The 13,598-nt window shown below is 41.1% G+C and overlaps 1 long non-coding RNA gene across 1 annotated transcript; it reads right to left on the reverse strand.

The window, feature by feature from the left end:
- Positions 1 to 4,533: 4,533 nt before the first annotated feature.
- On the reverse strand, positions 4,534 to 11,005 carry LOC138359934 (uncharacterized). Its single transcript, XR_011226164.1, has 3 exons — positions 10,895 to 11,005; positions 8,740 to 8,808; positions 4,534 to 6,561 (listed from the first exon to the last, which is right to left on the reverse strand). It is a non-coding gene; the product is annotated as an uncharacterized lncRNA (long non-coding RNA).
- Between the last annotated feature and the right edge of the window lie 2,593 nt (positions 11,006 to 13,598).

Below are 13,598 nucleotides of genomic sequence, written 5' to 3' on the forward strand. Positions count from 1 at the left end.
CCCTCTCTCTCTCTCTCCCCACCATTATCACCATCACCGTCATAATCAGCATATCACAACCAATTAAGAATACAATTTAAGCTAACGCACTCAACACTCACCGTGTTGACTGCGACCTGCAACGCTGCACTTGCACAGTCAGGACCACCGAGATGGCTCAACAAACCATGATAATCTGAGCTGCTAATTCTGATGACAGAGTGCAGGGAAAAATAGAAGCGCGCATGTATTTCTCTATAGGACACGAATCCCCATTTGCATGAGAAATAGACTTGGATTTTCAAGTGTTTGGGAAATAGGCTGCGATTCCTAAATGCATGAGAAGTGGGATTGGATGCCTTAGTGCATGGGAAGTAGACTTGGATAGTGATTTAGATGGGAAAATTGGTTTGGATATCCATTTGTGCGGGAAATTGGTTTACTGGCTCCAGAAGAGGAGAGGAAATGTCAGTGGTTTGGTGGAGACAGACCCCCTAACAGATCGCTTGAACATTACACTTACTCATCATACGAGTCTTTTAACCATCATTAATTATCAGCAATTATCTCCACTCATCACTATTCATCATGTAAGTCATTATCTATTATCTCTCAAGACTCAAATGAATCTTCAATTAGAGTAAACATATATAACTGTTAAGCGTCATTCGTAGCCATCAATTTAGTCTATAATTAACAACTAATGTTACAAGTTCTTCAGACGACTTCATCGTTATCACACAAGGGAAGGGATATGATCATAATATACAAGATACTGAGGAAATAGACAAGGCGGTCAAGGACATCACTTTTATATTAAGAAAAAGTTGGACATAAGTGGAAACTGAAAACACAAAAATGAATGAAACGGCCTGCTGAAAGCAGACCATCTTCTTTCCCTTCTACCGTCACTTCCCTTCCCTTCCTTTCCCTTCCTTTCCTTTCCCTTCCCTTCCCTTCCCTTCCCTTCCTTTCCTCCTTCCTCTCCCTACCCATCTCCTTGCCCTCCTGTTCCTTGGCATTCCACACTGTCATTACTCCTTAGTCAAGTGATCCCCCGAGCGGTTGGGGCGGTCCTCTTGTTGGAACCATCCTTCAGGCTTAATCATCTCATTGGTCATTGTGGATTGAGGCAGTGTTGCTGAGAGGTGGAACACCACAGCAGGGAGAGCCACAACACCTGGCTAGAGCAACAGTAGAACGGTAAAGTGTTACACTTGGATAGAGCAAGTGTAACACATATACCACTCAAGTGTAATGTGTTACACTTGAGTGGTATGTAGTTGGTAGGTTCATTCCATTGTCACAAAACATTGGAATTATTAGACTAGGATGTACTTAAGTACCATTATTTTTAATTAATAAAGATTCATAGATTGTTTTCACCTGTGTTATCAATTTTCATGTTGTTATTTTTTTCTGAGTCCAAGTGTCCTGAAGGGTTTGATTGATCCAGTGATCCTCCTAGTTCCTCGTGTGATATTAAATATTCCCTTTGTTTGGCTTAGCAGCTTTTAAAGAGATACCATTCATCCTTCCCAGTAATTAAAGTCCAGTTTCCTATTTCCAATCGACTTGAGAATGGTCCAGGACGGACCGAAACGTCGTCGTCCCTTCACCTTCTAGTGTGTGGTCTGGTCAACATACTTTAGCCACGTTATTGTGACTCATCGCCTGCATTCAGTTTCCTACTTAATGATATGTTACTGGACTCCTCTTCCCCTAGGTCCAGGAATTCATTCATGCATATAAATTAGGAGAAGTGGTGACAGTTTTTAATAATTAGGTTCAAGGCAGCAGTGATGTCCACTGGGTAAGTGATAAGTGATAACAGAGGGAGGCTCAAATCTGGTGTTACATGAGGTACAAAAAATGTAAGAAAATGCTTGTACTCCTTACAGGTAGTTAACAAGTGGAATATATTGAAAGAAAAAGTTGTGGAAGCCACCTCCATCCATAATTGCAAAGATAAGATTCGACATGGAATTCGAATGTTAGGATAGTTATCTTTAACACAACAGGTAGAAGGTAATATTTTAATTTCAAAGTACATTTTATATATAAAAAGAAATGTTGCATATGATGACATTTGTTATATCAAGAGCATCACGTGAACCACTGAACGATCCGGTAACAAAAATAATTTATTATTTGAAGTTATTTATATATACAGTCTACACACAGGTACAGTTTTATGTATATTTCTTCCTATGAATAGTTTTCATTTCGAATTGTTTACATCAGCCTACAATAGCTTTTACATTTACAGTGAGTGCGTTTATCCTTACGAGTTGTTTACATCTCGAGTTTGAATCACAAAAAAGATTTACATCTCAAGTGGATGAAAATCTAAAAGTGGTTTATGTAGTGAACACTAATATAGGTTTACATCTCTGAAGTATACATAGCCCCAAGAGAGGGGGTCACGTCTCCCGGCAACAAGAGATATAGGCTACATCACACAGGTGTATATCTCTGAGAGGGAGACTTTGTTTACACCTCACGAGAGTGTAGCCGTAGCAACGTTTAATCTTCTGTGTTTGCTTTGATGTCCATAGGGAATGGAAAGGATGGGGGAGGTAGAGGGATGGGGAGATGAAATTCAGGAAGAGGATGCGGGTGTAGAGAGAGAGGAGGTTTGAAAGTTCGGTGGCCTGTCCACCATGGGTTGACATTTTTGTATGTGTTGTTTGTTTGCGTGTGTGTTATGTTGGGTTGTCAGTACATTGGCTGGGGGGGCTAGTGTTTGTGACCTTGTTGGTGTCCTAAAGCACTAGAGCCGATGGAGTTGGCTGAAGGAGGCTAATCTTAGAAACATCAGGGTAGTTACACTTCTGACGCCACGACAAATGGTTTTTTGGTTTTATATTTTTTTGTAGGTGTTTTATTTATATATATATTTTTTTTTTTTTTTTTTTTTTTTTTTTATTTATTTATTTATTTTATTTTTTTTTTTTTTATTTATTATTTATTTATTTTTTTTTTTCTTTCTTTCTTTATTCTTCATATGGTGTAGATTGGGTCCGGGATGGGCCACTCATCTGGATCGTCTGGCAGACCGCTTAGTATCTGAGGGCTTGGGAAGGCCTCATCATGGATATGTCTGATCACTTTTTGTTGGAGAGTGATTCTTCTGGTTCTGTGTGGTGGTTCGTGGATCTCGTAGTCGCTGGTGGTGTTTTCTGCTACGAAGGGATCTTCTGGGTCTGGGACATACATGTTCTTCATACGGTACAGCTGTCTTCTGGCCAGGTAGCTGAGCCTAATGTTCATTGGCTTCATGTTGAGCGTCTCATGGATCAGGTCGGTTCTCACCCTGTCCCTCAGAGTCAGGCCCTCTGCAAAGCGAAGTGCTTTGTTTTGTACTCGTTGAATCTTCAACATGTTGGATTTGTTGGTGAGGTTCAGGGGAACGTATGGGTATTCCAAGCTAGGCCTTATGATCATTCTGTACAGGTGGAGCTTGATGTGGGATGGGGCTTGGTTGAAACGGAAGAGCCTCGCCAGTGAGCCCCGGGCCATCGCTGTCTTCTGGGATACGTACTGGGAGGAGTTGAGTAGCCTGTTGAAGTTGTAACCGAGCACTGTGTTGGAGTTTGAGATGGCTATGGGTTCACCCCTGATTCTTATTCCCCCTTCATTTTCAATTGAGAAGGCCATACAGCCGACAGTGCTTAATTGAATCTTTTCTGGGTTAGTGGTGATCCTCCATTTCCTTTCCCAGTTAGCAGTCCTTGCTAGTTCTACGTTTGCCTTACGTGTTGCAGTTGCATGTTTGGCCGCTTGGCTGCTAGGGTTAGATGTTATTACGTGTGTTACGTCGTCCGCAAATTGCACGATAATGGTGTCCCTATACTCTGGTTGGGGCAGGTCATTTACAAAGATGTTGAAGAGAACCGGGCTCAAGCATGATCCTTGGGGGACTCCAGCTGTTGGGGTGAAGGCTGCGGCCTCGTTTGCCTTGAAGCTGGGTCTTCTGTGTTATTAACTGTTTATTTTCACGGGGTCAGCTGACGCCGCTATTTTTGTTATGGTTCACCTTGTTTGTTGTGGTTGTGGGTCAGTGAGGGTCACTGAGGGAGAGGGAGAGAGAGATTGAAAGAGAGAAGCGAGAGAAGAGAGAGAGAGAAGCAAGAGAGAGACAGAGAGAGAGGAGCTGCTGCTGATAACACACAGATAATCTATTTTTTTTTTTTTTACGCGTGGTAGTTATCAGGGCCGAGTTTCAGTTCCTGGCCCCCCCTTCCTTTTCCAACTGTTGGTCGTGTGATGATTCTCAATGGCTTCAGTCTTCGTCAAACCTGCGAAATGTTATGCCTATTGTGCGCCCCATACTCATCATATGAGCGGTAGTTTGTACTGTACGTACGTGTGTGTATATATATATATATATATATATATATATATATATATATATATATATATATATATATATATATATATATCTATATCTATATCTGTATATATATATATATTTTCTTCCCATATATATATATATGGGAAGAAAAGAGATTATATATATATATATATATATATATATAATCTCTTTTCTATTGTGCAATACAAACTTTGTACATGAAACACAGAAACTAACGGAAATAAATGTAAATAAACCAGATCACTAGCGTTATCTCTCCCATATATATGGTAGGAACACACGAGGAATGGAACACAGAAAGGCTTTGACACAGAGTCCCAGCCACACTCTGAAGGAGATAGTGAACAAGTACAATTATCGCCTGCTTTGGGTTCCTTACTTGTCAGGAAAATAGAGACATCAAATGGTTTTTGGGGAACAAAAACAAGAGTTATTAATTTAGGTCATATCCCATGGATACAAAATATATATAAAGGCACATTTGTGTACAATACGTCTATATCAACCAACTATATCAACACTGGTATCTATATCAACCAACTATATCAACACTGCTACACTATATCAACCCAGAGGCTTGTGAATATGGCCGTATCTGCACTCTGAAGTTGTCAATAGACATGGAATTAAATTACATATCTCAAGCACTGCAGGAAAACTGCAGAAAGCCAATTTATTTATGTACATCTGGTCCTATTTATAACCTCTACTTTTCCTCAGGTATCAGTCTTTGCTTTGTTTAAGTTACTAAAGTATTAACTAAATCAAGGGTACTGTCAGTATCTTCCACCCTTTTTCATGTTCATTCTCCCCCCCAAAAATCTATATCTTGTTTGATATTAAATATATCGAGTTATAATCCTTTGGGATGAGTTCCATCTCGATTCCATCTTGCATTACTTACAATGCAAGTCCTTCGTGCATTTGCACATTGCAGTTATATTCGTATCTCCTCTCGTTTTCTCCTTTTGGAAGTTAGTAACTTTAATGCTTTGTATATGGCTCCTGAGAGAAGATTCTGAACCGAGAGCCCGTTAATTACGACAAACTGTGTGTGAGTAAAGTGCAACAAGTTTGATAATTTAATGTATTATGATTATGTATACATATTGGGGTTATTACTTGCTAATAACCCTTCAAGATTGAGGTTATTAGCAAGTAATAACCCCAATAATTTTGAAGAAATACGAAAGAAATGCTCAATTTATCATCTTCTGAAAGTAACACAACCTAAACCATAAATGAAAACTTACACTTATGGGAAACTCGGACGCAATTCTGTTCTTTTCTAAAATCGGCAATTGCAGGTAGCAGACTTGTTCACTAATGTAATTTCCAACAGAACTCTGGTAGCAGTCCAGTGGCATGCTGTTAGCAGTCCAGTGGCATGCTGTTAGCAGTCCAGTGGCATGCTGTTAGCAGTCCAGTGGCATGCTGTTAGCAGTCCGGTGGCATGCTGTTAGCAGTCCAGTGGCATGCTGTTAGCAGTCCGGTGGCATGCTGTTAGCAGTCCAGTGGCATGCTGTTAGCAGTCCAGTGGCATGCTGTTAGCAGTCCGGGGGCATGCTGTTAGCAGTCCAGTGGCATGCTGTTAGCAGTCCGGGGGCATGCTGTTAGCAGTCCAGTGACATGCTGTTAGCAGTCCAGTGACATGCTGTTAGCAGTCCAGTGGCATGCTGTTAGCAGTCCAGTGGCATGCTGTTAGCAGTCCAGTGGCATGCTGTTAGCAGTCCAGTGGCATGCTGTTAGCAGTCCAGTGGCATGCTGTTAGCAGTCCAGTGGCATGCTGTTAGCAGTCCAGTGGCATGCTGTTAGCAGTCCAGTGGCATGCTGTTAGCAGTCCAGTGGCATGCTGTTAGCAGTCCAGTGGCATGCTGTTAGCAGTCCAGTGGCATGCTGTTAGCAGTCCAGTGGCATGCTGTTAGCAGTCCGGGGGCATGCTGTTAGCAGTCCAGTGACATGCTGTTAGCAGTCCAGTGGCATGCTGTTAGCAGTCCAGTGGCATGCTGTTAGCAGGTTGTCTAACAGCATGACGTCCGGTTGTCTATTGGCGCCTGTTCCCGTTATCACTGTTGAGGTTATCACTATTTTCATTATTGACTTCAGCGATAGACTTATTTACAGTAAACTCGGTTATTATTGCGCTGTCTAACGCTTCCTCCTCTTGAGTGGAGTTGCCCATAGCACTGCTACTCAAGCATCTTCTGTCAAAAACAAAACAAAAATTACCTCATGACAAATGCAATTGAAAACAATTATAGTCTTGGAATTTTTGTCAATTACAATTAATAATAATATAATATTTTTTAACAAATATGCAGATCATAATACAGCGGATTAATTAGTTGTTACAGAATATGCATATTTAACAGTCATATGCAAAGGGCTTCATTTATCGTTATGCAATGTGATTTATTTGCATTTACTGCAGTTAGAGATTAATATGTAACAATTAATAAAACAAAAAAGGTAATCAGATGATTGGAAGGACGTTATTGGGATTACATTATACATGTTTACATGAGATGGTTAAGTTTCATCTTTGTCTGAGTACAAAAAAATAGACAGGATGAACAATCCAGTGGGTTTTCTTCCTATTGGGGGGATGCTGTTATGGTGGTATGTTCACTCACAGGATGAGTGACCCTGCCCAATAAACTATCCCTTCCAGGCAAATCTAAATGGTGCATTGACGGCGGCCAAGGTTGTGGGGGTGGGTTGTGGGGATTTGACCTTTCCTAACCCAGAGAGTTGACGGGTCTCATATAAAAACTTGATTGAGTACTTCATGAAAGTTCAGAAAAAATGTGGTTATGCCAATTATAAGCTCAGTAATGGTCAAGTAAGTTGTGCATGTTTTGGGAGATTCCAGAGACGCGAGTTCAATTGCACTACAATACCTCAATATTGTTTCATCGGCATTAAATAAATCACATACGTTTGATAGGAATTATCCAGGACCAAAAGAGATTGGATTAAGTTAGACCTTTAAACCACCTGTTCTTTATCTTGGTCATATATTAAATATATATCAATGAACTTCATAATATATAATTTTTTGTTGCATATGGCAGGGTGGGGGTGGAGAAGGGAGAGGAGAGGCTAATGGTAAATCTTCACAGACAGACAGTTTCCACTTCTGCTGCGCCAGCTCCCACTGTTACAATTTGTAAACAAACCCGCCCACAGAAAATGGGGGTGATGGTGCTGCCCTCTATTGACAACACAGCTGTGTGTACAAGATGGGTGTGTGTGTTCGTGTGCTTGGTTCAGTTCGGTGTTGGTCCTGTCAACTGCTTTCTGACCACCATAGTGTACTTTAGTACTGAACATAGTACAGAGCTAAAGTAGACTTTTAATGCATATTCACCCAAACGTGGGATGGGTAGTACAGGGTCGGTGGAACTGGTGAAGAGTATTGGTAGGTGGTACTGGGTGTAGTGATACTGTGTAAGTTGTTCTTGATAGGTAGGACTGGGTAGGTAGTATTGGTACAGGGTGATAGGTGGGTGATACTGGGTGCCTGGTACGGGGGTGTGTTACACCAGGTGGGTGGTACAGAACCAGTTGTACAGGGTAGGTAGTACAGAACCAGCTGTACAGGGTAGGTAGTACACCTCTCAATGTACAAATTGACCACAGTATTCATTCGTATCTATTTGAATTGCTTATATCCAGAGATAACAACACAGATTTTAGCTTTTTCCGATCTACTAATATAAATCTTCATTTACGTGTTATACACAGTGTTTATTTAACGGTATGTCAGAGATACTACATAAAATGAACAATAGTAAACCACGTTAATGAAAATCAATGAATTTACTCACTTGTTAGTTATGTAATTTATGTAGGTCACAGGAACAAGTTTTTATGCTTTTGGAAAAAAGGCTTTTGGAACATCTCTGAGTGCTATATTACATTTTTTTGGGTGATAGTATTTACAACATGCTCCAATAAAGCATATAGTGGTATAGTGCTATACGTTATACCTGTGTGTGTTGAATATATTATGACCTACCTTAATATATTCAACACACACCCCCAAAGGTAAGACCTACCTTAATATACTCAACACACACCCACAAAGATAAGACCTACCTTAATATACTCAACACACACCCACAAAGATAAGACCTACCTTAATATACTCAACACACACCCACAAAGATAAGACCTACTTGAATATACTCAACACACACCCACAAAGATAAGACCTACCTTAATATACTCAACACACACCCACAAAGATAAGACCTACCTTAATATACTCAACACACACCCACAAAGATAAGACCTACTTGAATATATTCAACACACACTCACACAAAGGTAAAACTACTTTAAGATACACAACACATACCCACGAAGGTAAGACCTACCTTATTGTATCCCCAAAGTCTTCGTTACCGTTGCTTGCGTTGTCTTTCTCCATGGCTGTAACAACGAACCTAAAAAAGGTAAAAAAAAAATACATCCAATTTAATTATGTAGTGATTTGAATTCTTCATAGAAATAGACCACTTATTATCTACTGTCTATCTGTATAACTACTATACATTAATCTATCTACAGGACATGATAGAGGGGGATGTGAACGAAGTGGTAATGGTGGTTAATATACAGCCACAAAATATGGCAATATTTTGTAATATTGATCAATATTGATCAATATTAATTTATCATTATTTATGATCATAAACCCATGTCTCACCGCGGGAGGAACATGCAACTGCGAGCGATAGTGGGGGTCATGGGGTCATGATCTTCGGGGCCATATAGTGATGATCATGGGTCAATAATGGTGATAATCTTCGGAGGCTATAGTTTGTGATGAACTTCGTTGCCATAGTGATGATCTTCGTTGCCATAGTGATGATCTTCGTTGCCATAGTGATGATCTTCGTTGCCATAGTGATGATCTTCGTTGCCATAGTGATGATCTTCGTTGCCATAGTGATGATCTTCGTTGCCATAGTGATGATCTACGTTGCCATGGTGATGATCTTGGTTGCCATAGTGATGATCTTGGTTGCCGTAGTGACGATCTTCGTTGCCATAGTGATGATCTTCGTTGCCACGGTGATGATCATCGTTGCCATAGTGATGATCTTCGTTGCCATAGTGATGATCTACGTTGCCATAGTGATGATCTTCGTTGCCATAGCGATGATCTTCGTTGCCATAGTGATGATCTTCGTTGCCATAGTGATGATCTGCGTTGCCATAGTGATGATCTTCGTTGCCATAGTGATGATCTTCATTACCATAGTGATGATCTTCGTTGCCATAGTGACGATCTTCGTTGCCATAGTGACGATCTTCGTTGCCATAGTGATGATCTTCGTTGCCATAGTGATGATCTTCGTTGCCATGGTGATGATCTACGTTGCCATAGTGATGATCTTCGTTGCCATAGTGATGATCTTCGTTGCCATGGTGATGATCTTCGTTGCCATGGTGATGATCTTCGTTGCCATGGTGATGATCTTCGTTGCCATAGTGATGATCTTCGTTGCCATAGTGATGATCTACGTGCCATAGTGATGATCTTGGTTGCCATAGTGATGATCTTCGTTGCCATGGTGATGATCTACGTTGCCATAGTGATGATCTTCGTTGCCATAGTGATGATCTTCGTTGCCATGGTGATGATTTTCGTTGCCATAGTGATGATCTTCGTTGCCATAGTGATGATCTTCGTTGCCATGGTGATGATCTACGTTGCCATAGTGATGATCTTGGTTGCCATAGTGATGATCTTCGTTGCCATAGTGATGATTTTCGTTGCCATGGTGATGATCTTCGTTGCCATAGTGATGATCTTGGTTGCCATAGTGATGATCTTCGTTGCCATAGTGATGATCTTGGTTGCCATAGTGATGATCTTGGTTGCCATAGTGATGATCTTGGTTGCCATAGTGATGGCCTGTGACTAACAAGTGTCACAACTTCAAAAAAATCTAAATCTAAATCGGTAAATCTAAATATGTAAATCATACATAAGGTAATCTTTGCATCGTTACATCCTCTGATTATATTTTCGTGAGTATCTGTGCGACCATTGATGAATATAGATTTATTTATTTATTTGAATTTGAGTATCTAATGCAGGTCAAAAAGTTTGTTACGTCACTCGTTAATAAGACGTAACAGCCTGGTTTTAGTTGCTTGGATGCTTAAGAAATATTAAAAAAGTCTAAAACTCACTATATGCATACATACATACATACATACATACATACATACATACATACATACATACATACATACATACATACATACATACATACATACATACACAAGACTAAAAAGCAGATGACTCTAGGTAGTATGACTCTAAAAACGGATAACACGACTCTAACACCGGATAACACGACTCTAGTAACGAATAACACGACTAGCACTCAACGATATAATACAAAACCCAAATTAAACACCAAAATTAAAAACACCCCCATACCCATCCCACGAGATGGGTATGAGGTGCATAATAACTAAATGAATCTGAAATCTTTTAAACGCTGAGACACTCACCGCCCTCTGGAACGCTTGAGACAGAGAGCAGCAACAGGGATACTGTCACCACCGCGGCTCGCGCCATACTGGTGCTGTGCACACCGGCGCTACGGAAGTACCTCACGCTAGCCACTGCGCATGATTCCGAGCAGTGAATCTCCAGTCAGTATTGGCTTGAAGGTTGTGACGTCATAGTGACGTCACGCACCTGGTACTAGCCGTACAGAAAAGCAGGATAGGTTCAGGCAGGACAGGTTAGGATAAGTTAGGCTAGGTTAGGTTAGGTTTGTTTATAGAATAGCGATGATGTGGAGGAGTACATACCTCTCTCAGGTATTTCCAACATACCATTTCTTACTGTTTTCAAAGAACTTTGAGCTTTTCGACTGTTAATGTGAATTGTTGTTATTTTCGCGCGTTTAAATTGCTTTGATTTCTGCTTTCATGGATGGGACCGAACGGAGACGTTTGGGCGGAACTTAATTTAATGTTAAGTGATCGAGAAAGATTGCATTACGGGATTACCAACTAAAGAGCCGGTGCTCAGGAGCTGACGCTCAGCCCTGTAGGCACAGCTTGGTTAGCACACACACCAGATGATTGACGGTTGAGAGGCGGGACCAAAGAGCCAGAGCTCAACTCCCGCAAACACACATAGGTAAGTATAACTAGGTGAGTACACACACAGAGAATGCATGAATGCATATATTCGTGTTCTATCTTGAGATGATTTCGGGGCTTTAGTGTCCCCGCGGCCCGGTCCTCGACAAGGCCTCCACCCCCAGGAAGCAGCCTGTGACCCCAGGTACCTATTTTACTGCTAGGTAACAGGGGCATAGGGTGAAAGAAACTCTGCCCATTGTTTCTCTCCGGCGCCCGGGATCGAACCCGGGATCACAAGTCCAGCGTGCTGTCCGCTCGGCCGACCGGCTCCCCATAGCACAAATGCACAAATGTATTACACATATGACTGCAAATTGCAGCAGAGCCGTAGGCAATTAGATCCATGGCCATAGTCACTCAAAAGTTGCAGAAAAGGCCTACTTGTCAGGCAACACTGACAGTACCAGCAGCTACTGTCAGTAGCTGTACAAAAGCACGCTGTTATGCCTAAAAAAACCAAATTGTAAATAAATAATTTTAAAGAGAAGCAGCGAAAGAAAACAACAACCAAATCTCACTTTCCCTATGCCTATTATAGTACATAAGTGTATTAAATTAGACCTAAGATGGCGTATGTTAGGCCTAGGATGGTTTATTTTTATGGTTAGTTTATTGTAATATATTTAGCTTTACAAAGGTAACCTAGGTATATATATATATATATATATATATATATATATATATATATATATATATATATATATATATATATTAAAGATGCATTGCTTCTGATGTACACACACACACACACACACACACACACACACACACACACACACACACACACACACACACACACACAACCCCCGGGACCAAAGAGACCAAAGAGACCAAACCAAACCAACCAAAGCGGGACTTTGGCGGGACCAAAGAGCCAGAGCTCAACCCCCGCAAGCACAATTAGGTGAGTACACACACACACACACACACACACACACACACACACACACACACACACACACACACACACACACACACACACACACACACACACACACACACACACACACACACACACCAAAAACCCATAGTTATAACACAATAAATATCTTTACACAATGCGAATAGTATTTTACGCTCTGGAGAGTCAAACTCTCAGTGGAGCGGATGATGTTGGCCAATTGCCAGGGCGGGCCAGTCCTTTACAAGCGTTGTGAGGTGGAATTCAACCACAGGAAGTGAGACTTGCGTTTTTTCCGGATTGCTTCAAACATAGTTACCAAAACCTAAACAATCCTTATTACAGGCAGGCGGGGGGCCAGAAGCTGGAACCCGATACGAACCTTCCTGGTGTCAGACGAGGAGGTTATGCATAGTTTGGTTGGATTCCTTGCCAATGGTGCTCGAATGTTTGGGTTAATTTTCGCCTCGTGTGGTGGATCACTGTTCTTTCTCCTTTATGTCTTATGACTGTTATTCTATACTGCTGTAATACACGTCTCATTCCTGCTTCAGTCCTCATAACTGTGCATTTGTATGGGTTGAAGTCTATAGGCCATTTCCCAGATGACCTCTATAGCAATATATATTACAGTTCCCCGTTGTTCAACATCTTGTAATTTGTTTTGCATCGTCAGAAAGCACTGATATGTTAAAACCAATTTTTTCTGTCAGGTCGTTAATGTATATTTAGAACAGGAGCGTGTTTGTTCGTGTGTGTGTGTGTTTGTGTGTGTGTGTGTGTGTGTGTGTGTGTGTGTGTGTGTGTGTGTGTGTGTGTGTGTGTGTGTGTGTGTGTGTGTGTGTACTCACCTAATTGTGCTTGCAGGGGTTGAGCTTTGGCTCTTTGGTCCCGCCTCTCAACTGTCAATCAACTGGTGTACAGATTCCTGAGCCTACTGGGCTCTATCATATCTACATTTGAAACAGTGTATGGAGTCAGCCTCCACCACATCACTTCCTAATGCATTCCATGTGTGTGTACTCACCTATTTGTGCTTGCAGGATCGAGCATTGACTCTTGGATCCCGCCTTTCTAGCTATCGGTTGTTTACAGCAATGACTCCTGTCCCATTTCCCTATCATACCTAGTTTTAAAAGTATGAATAGTATTTGCTTC

The sequence above is a fragment of the Procambarus clarkii genome, chromosome 94, assembly GCF_040958095.1.
Source record: "Procambarus clarkii isolate CNS0578487 chromosome 94, FALCON_Pclarkii_2.0, whole genome shotgun sequence".
Classification (NCBI taxonomy): domain Eukaryota; kingdom Metazoa; phylum Arthropoda; class Malacostraca; order Decapoda; family Cambaridae; genus Procambarus; species Procambarus clarkii.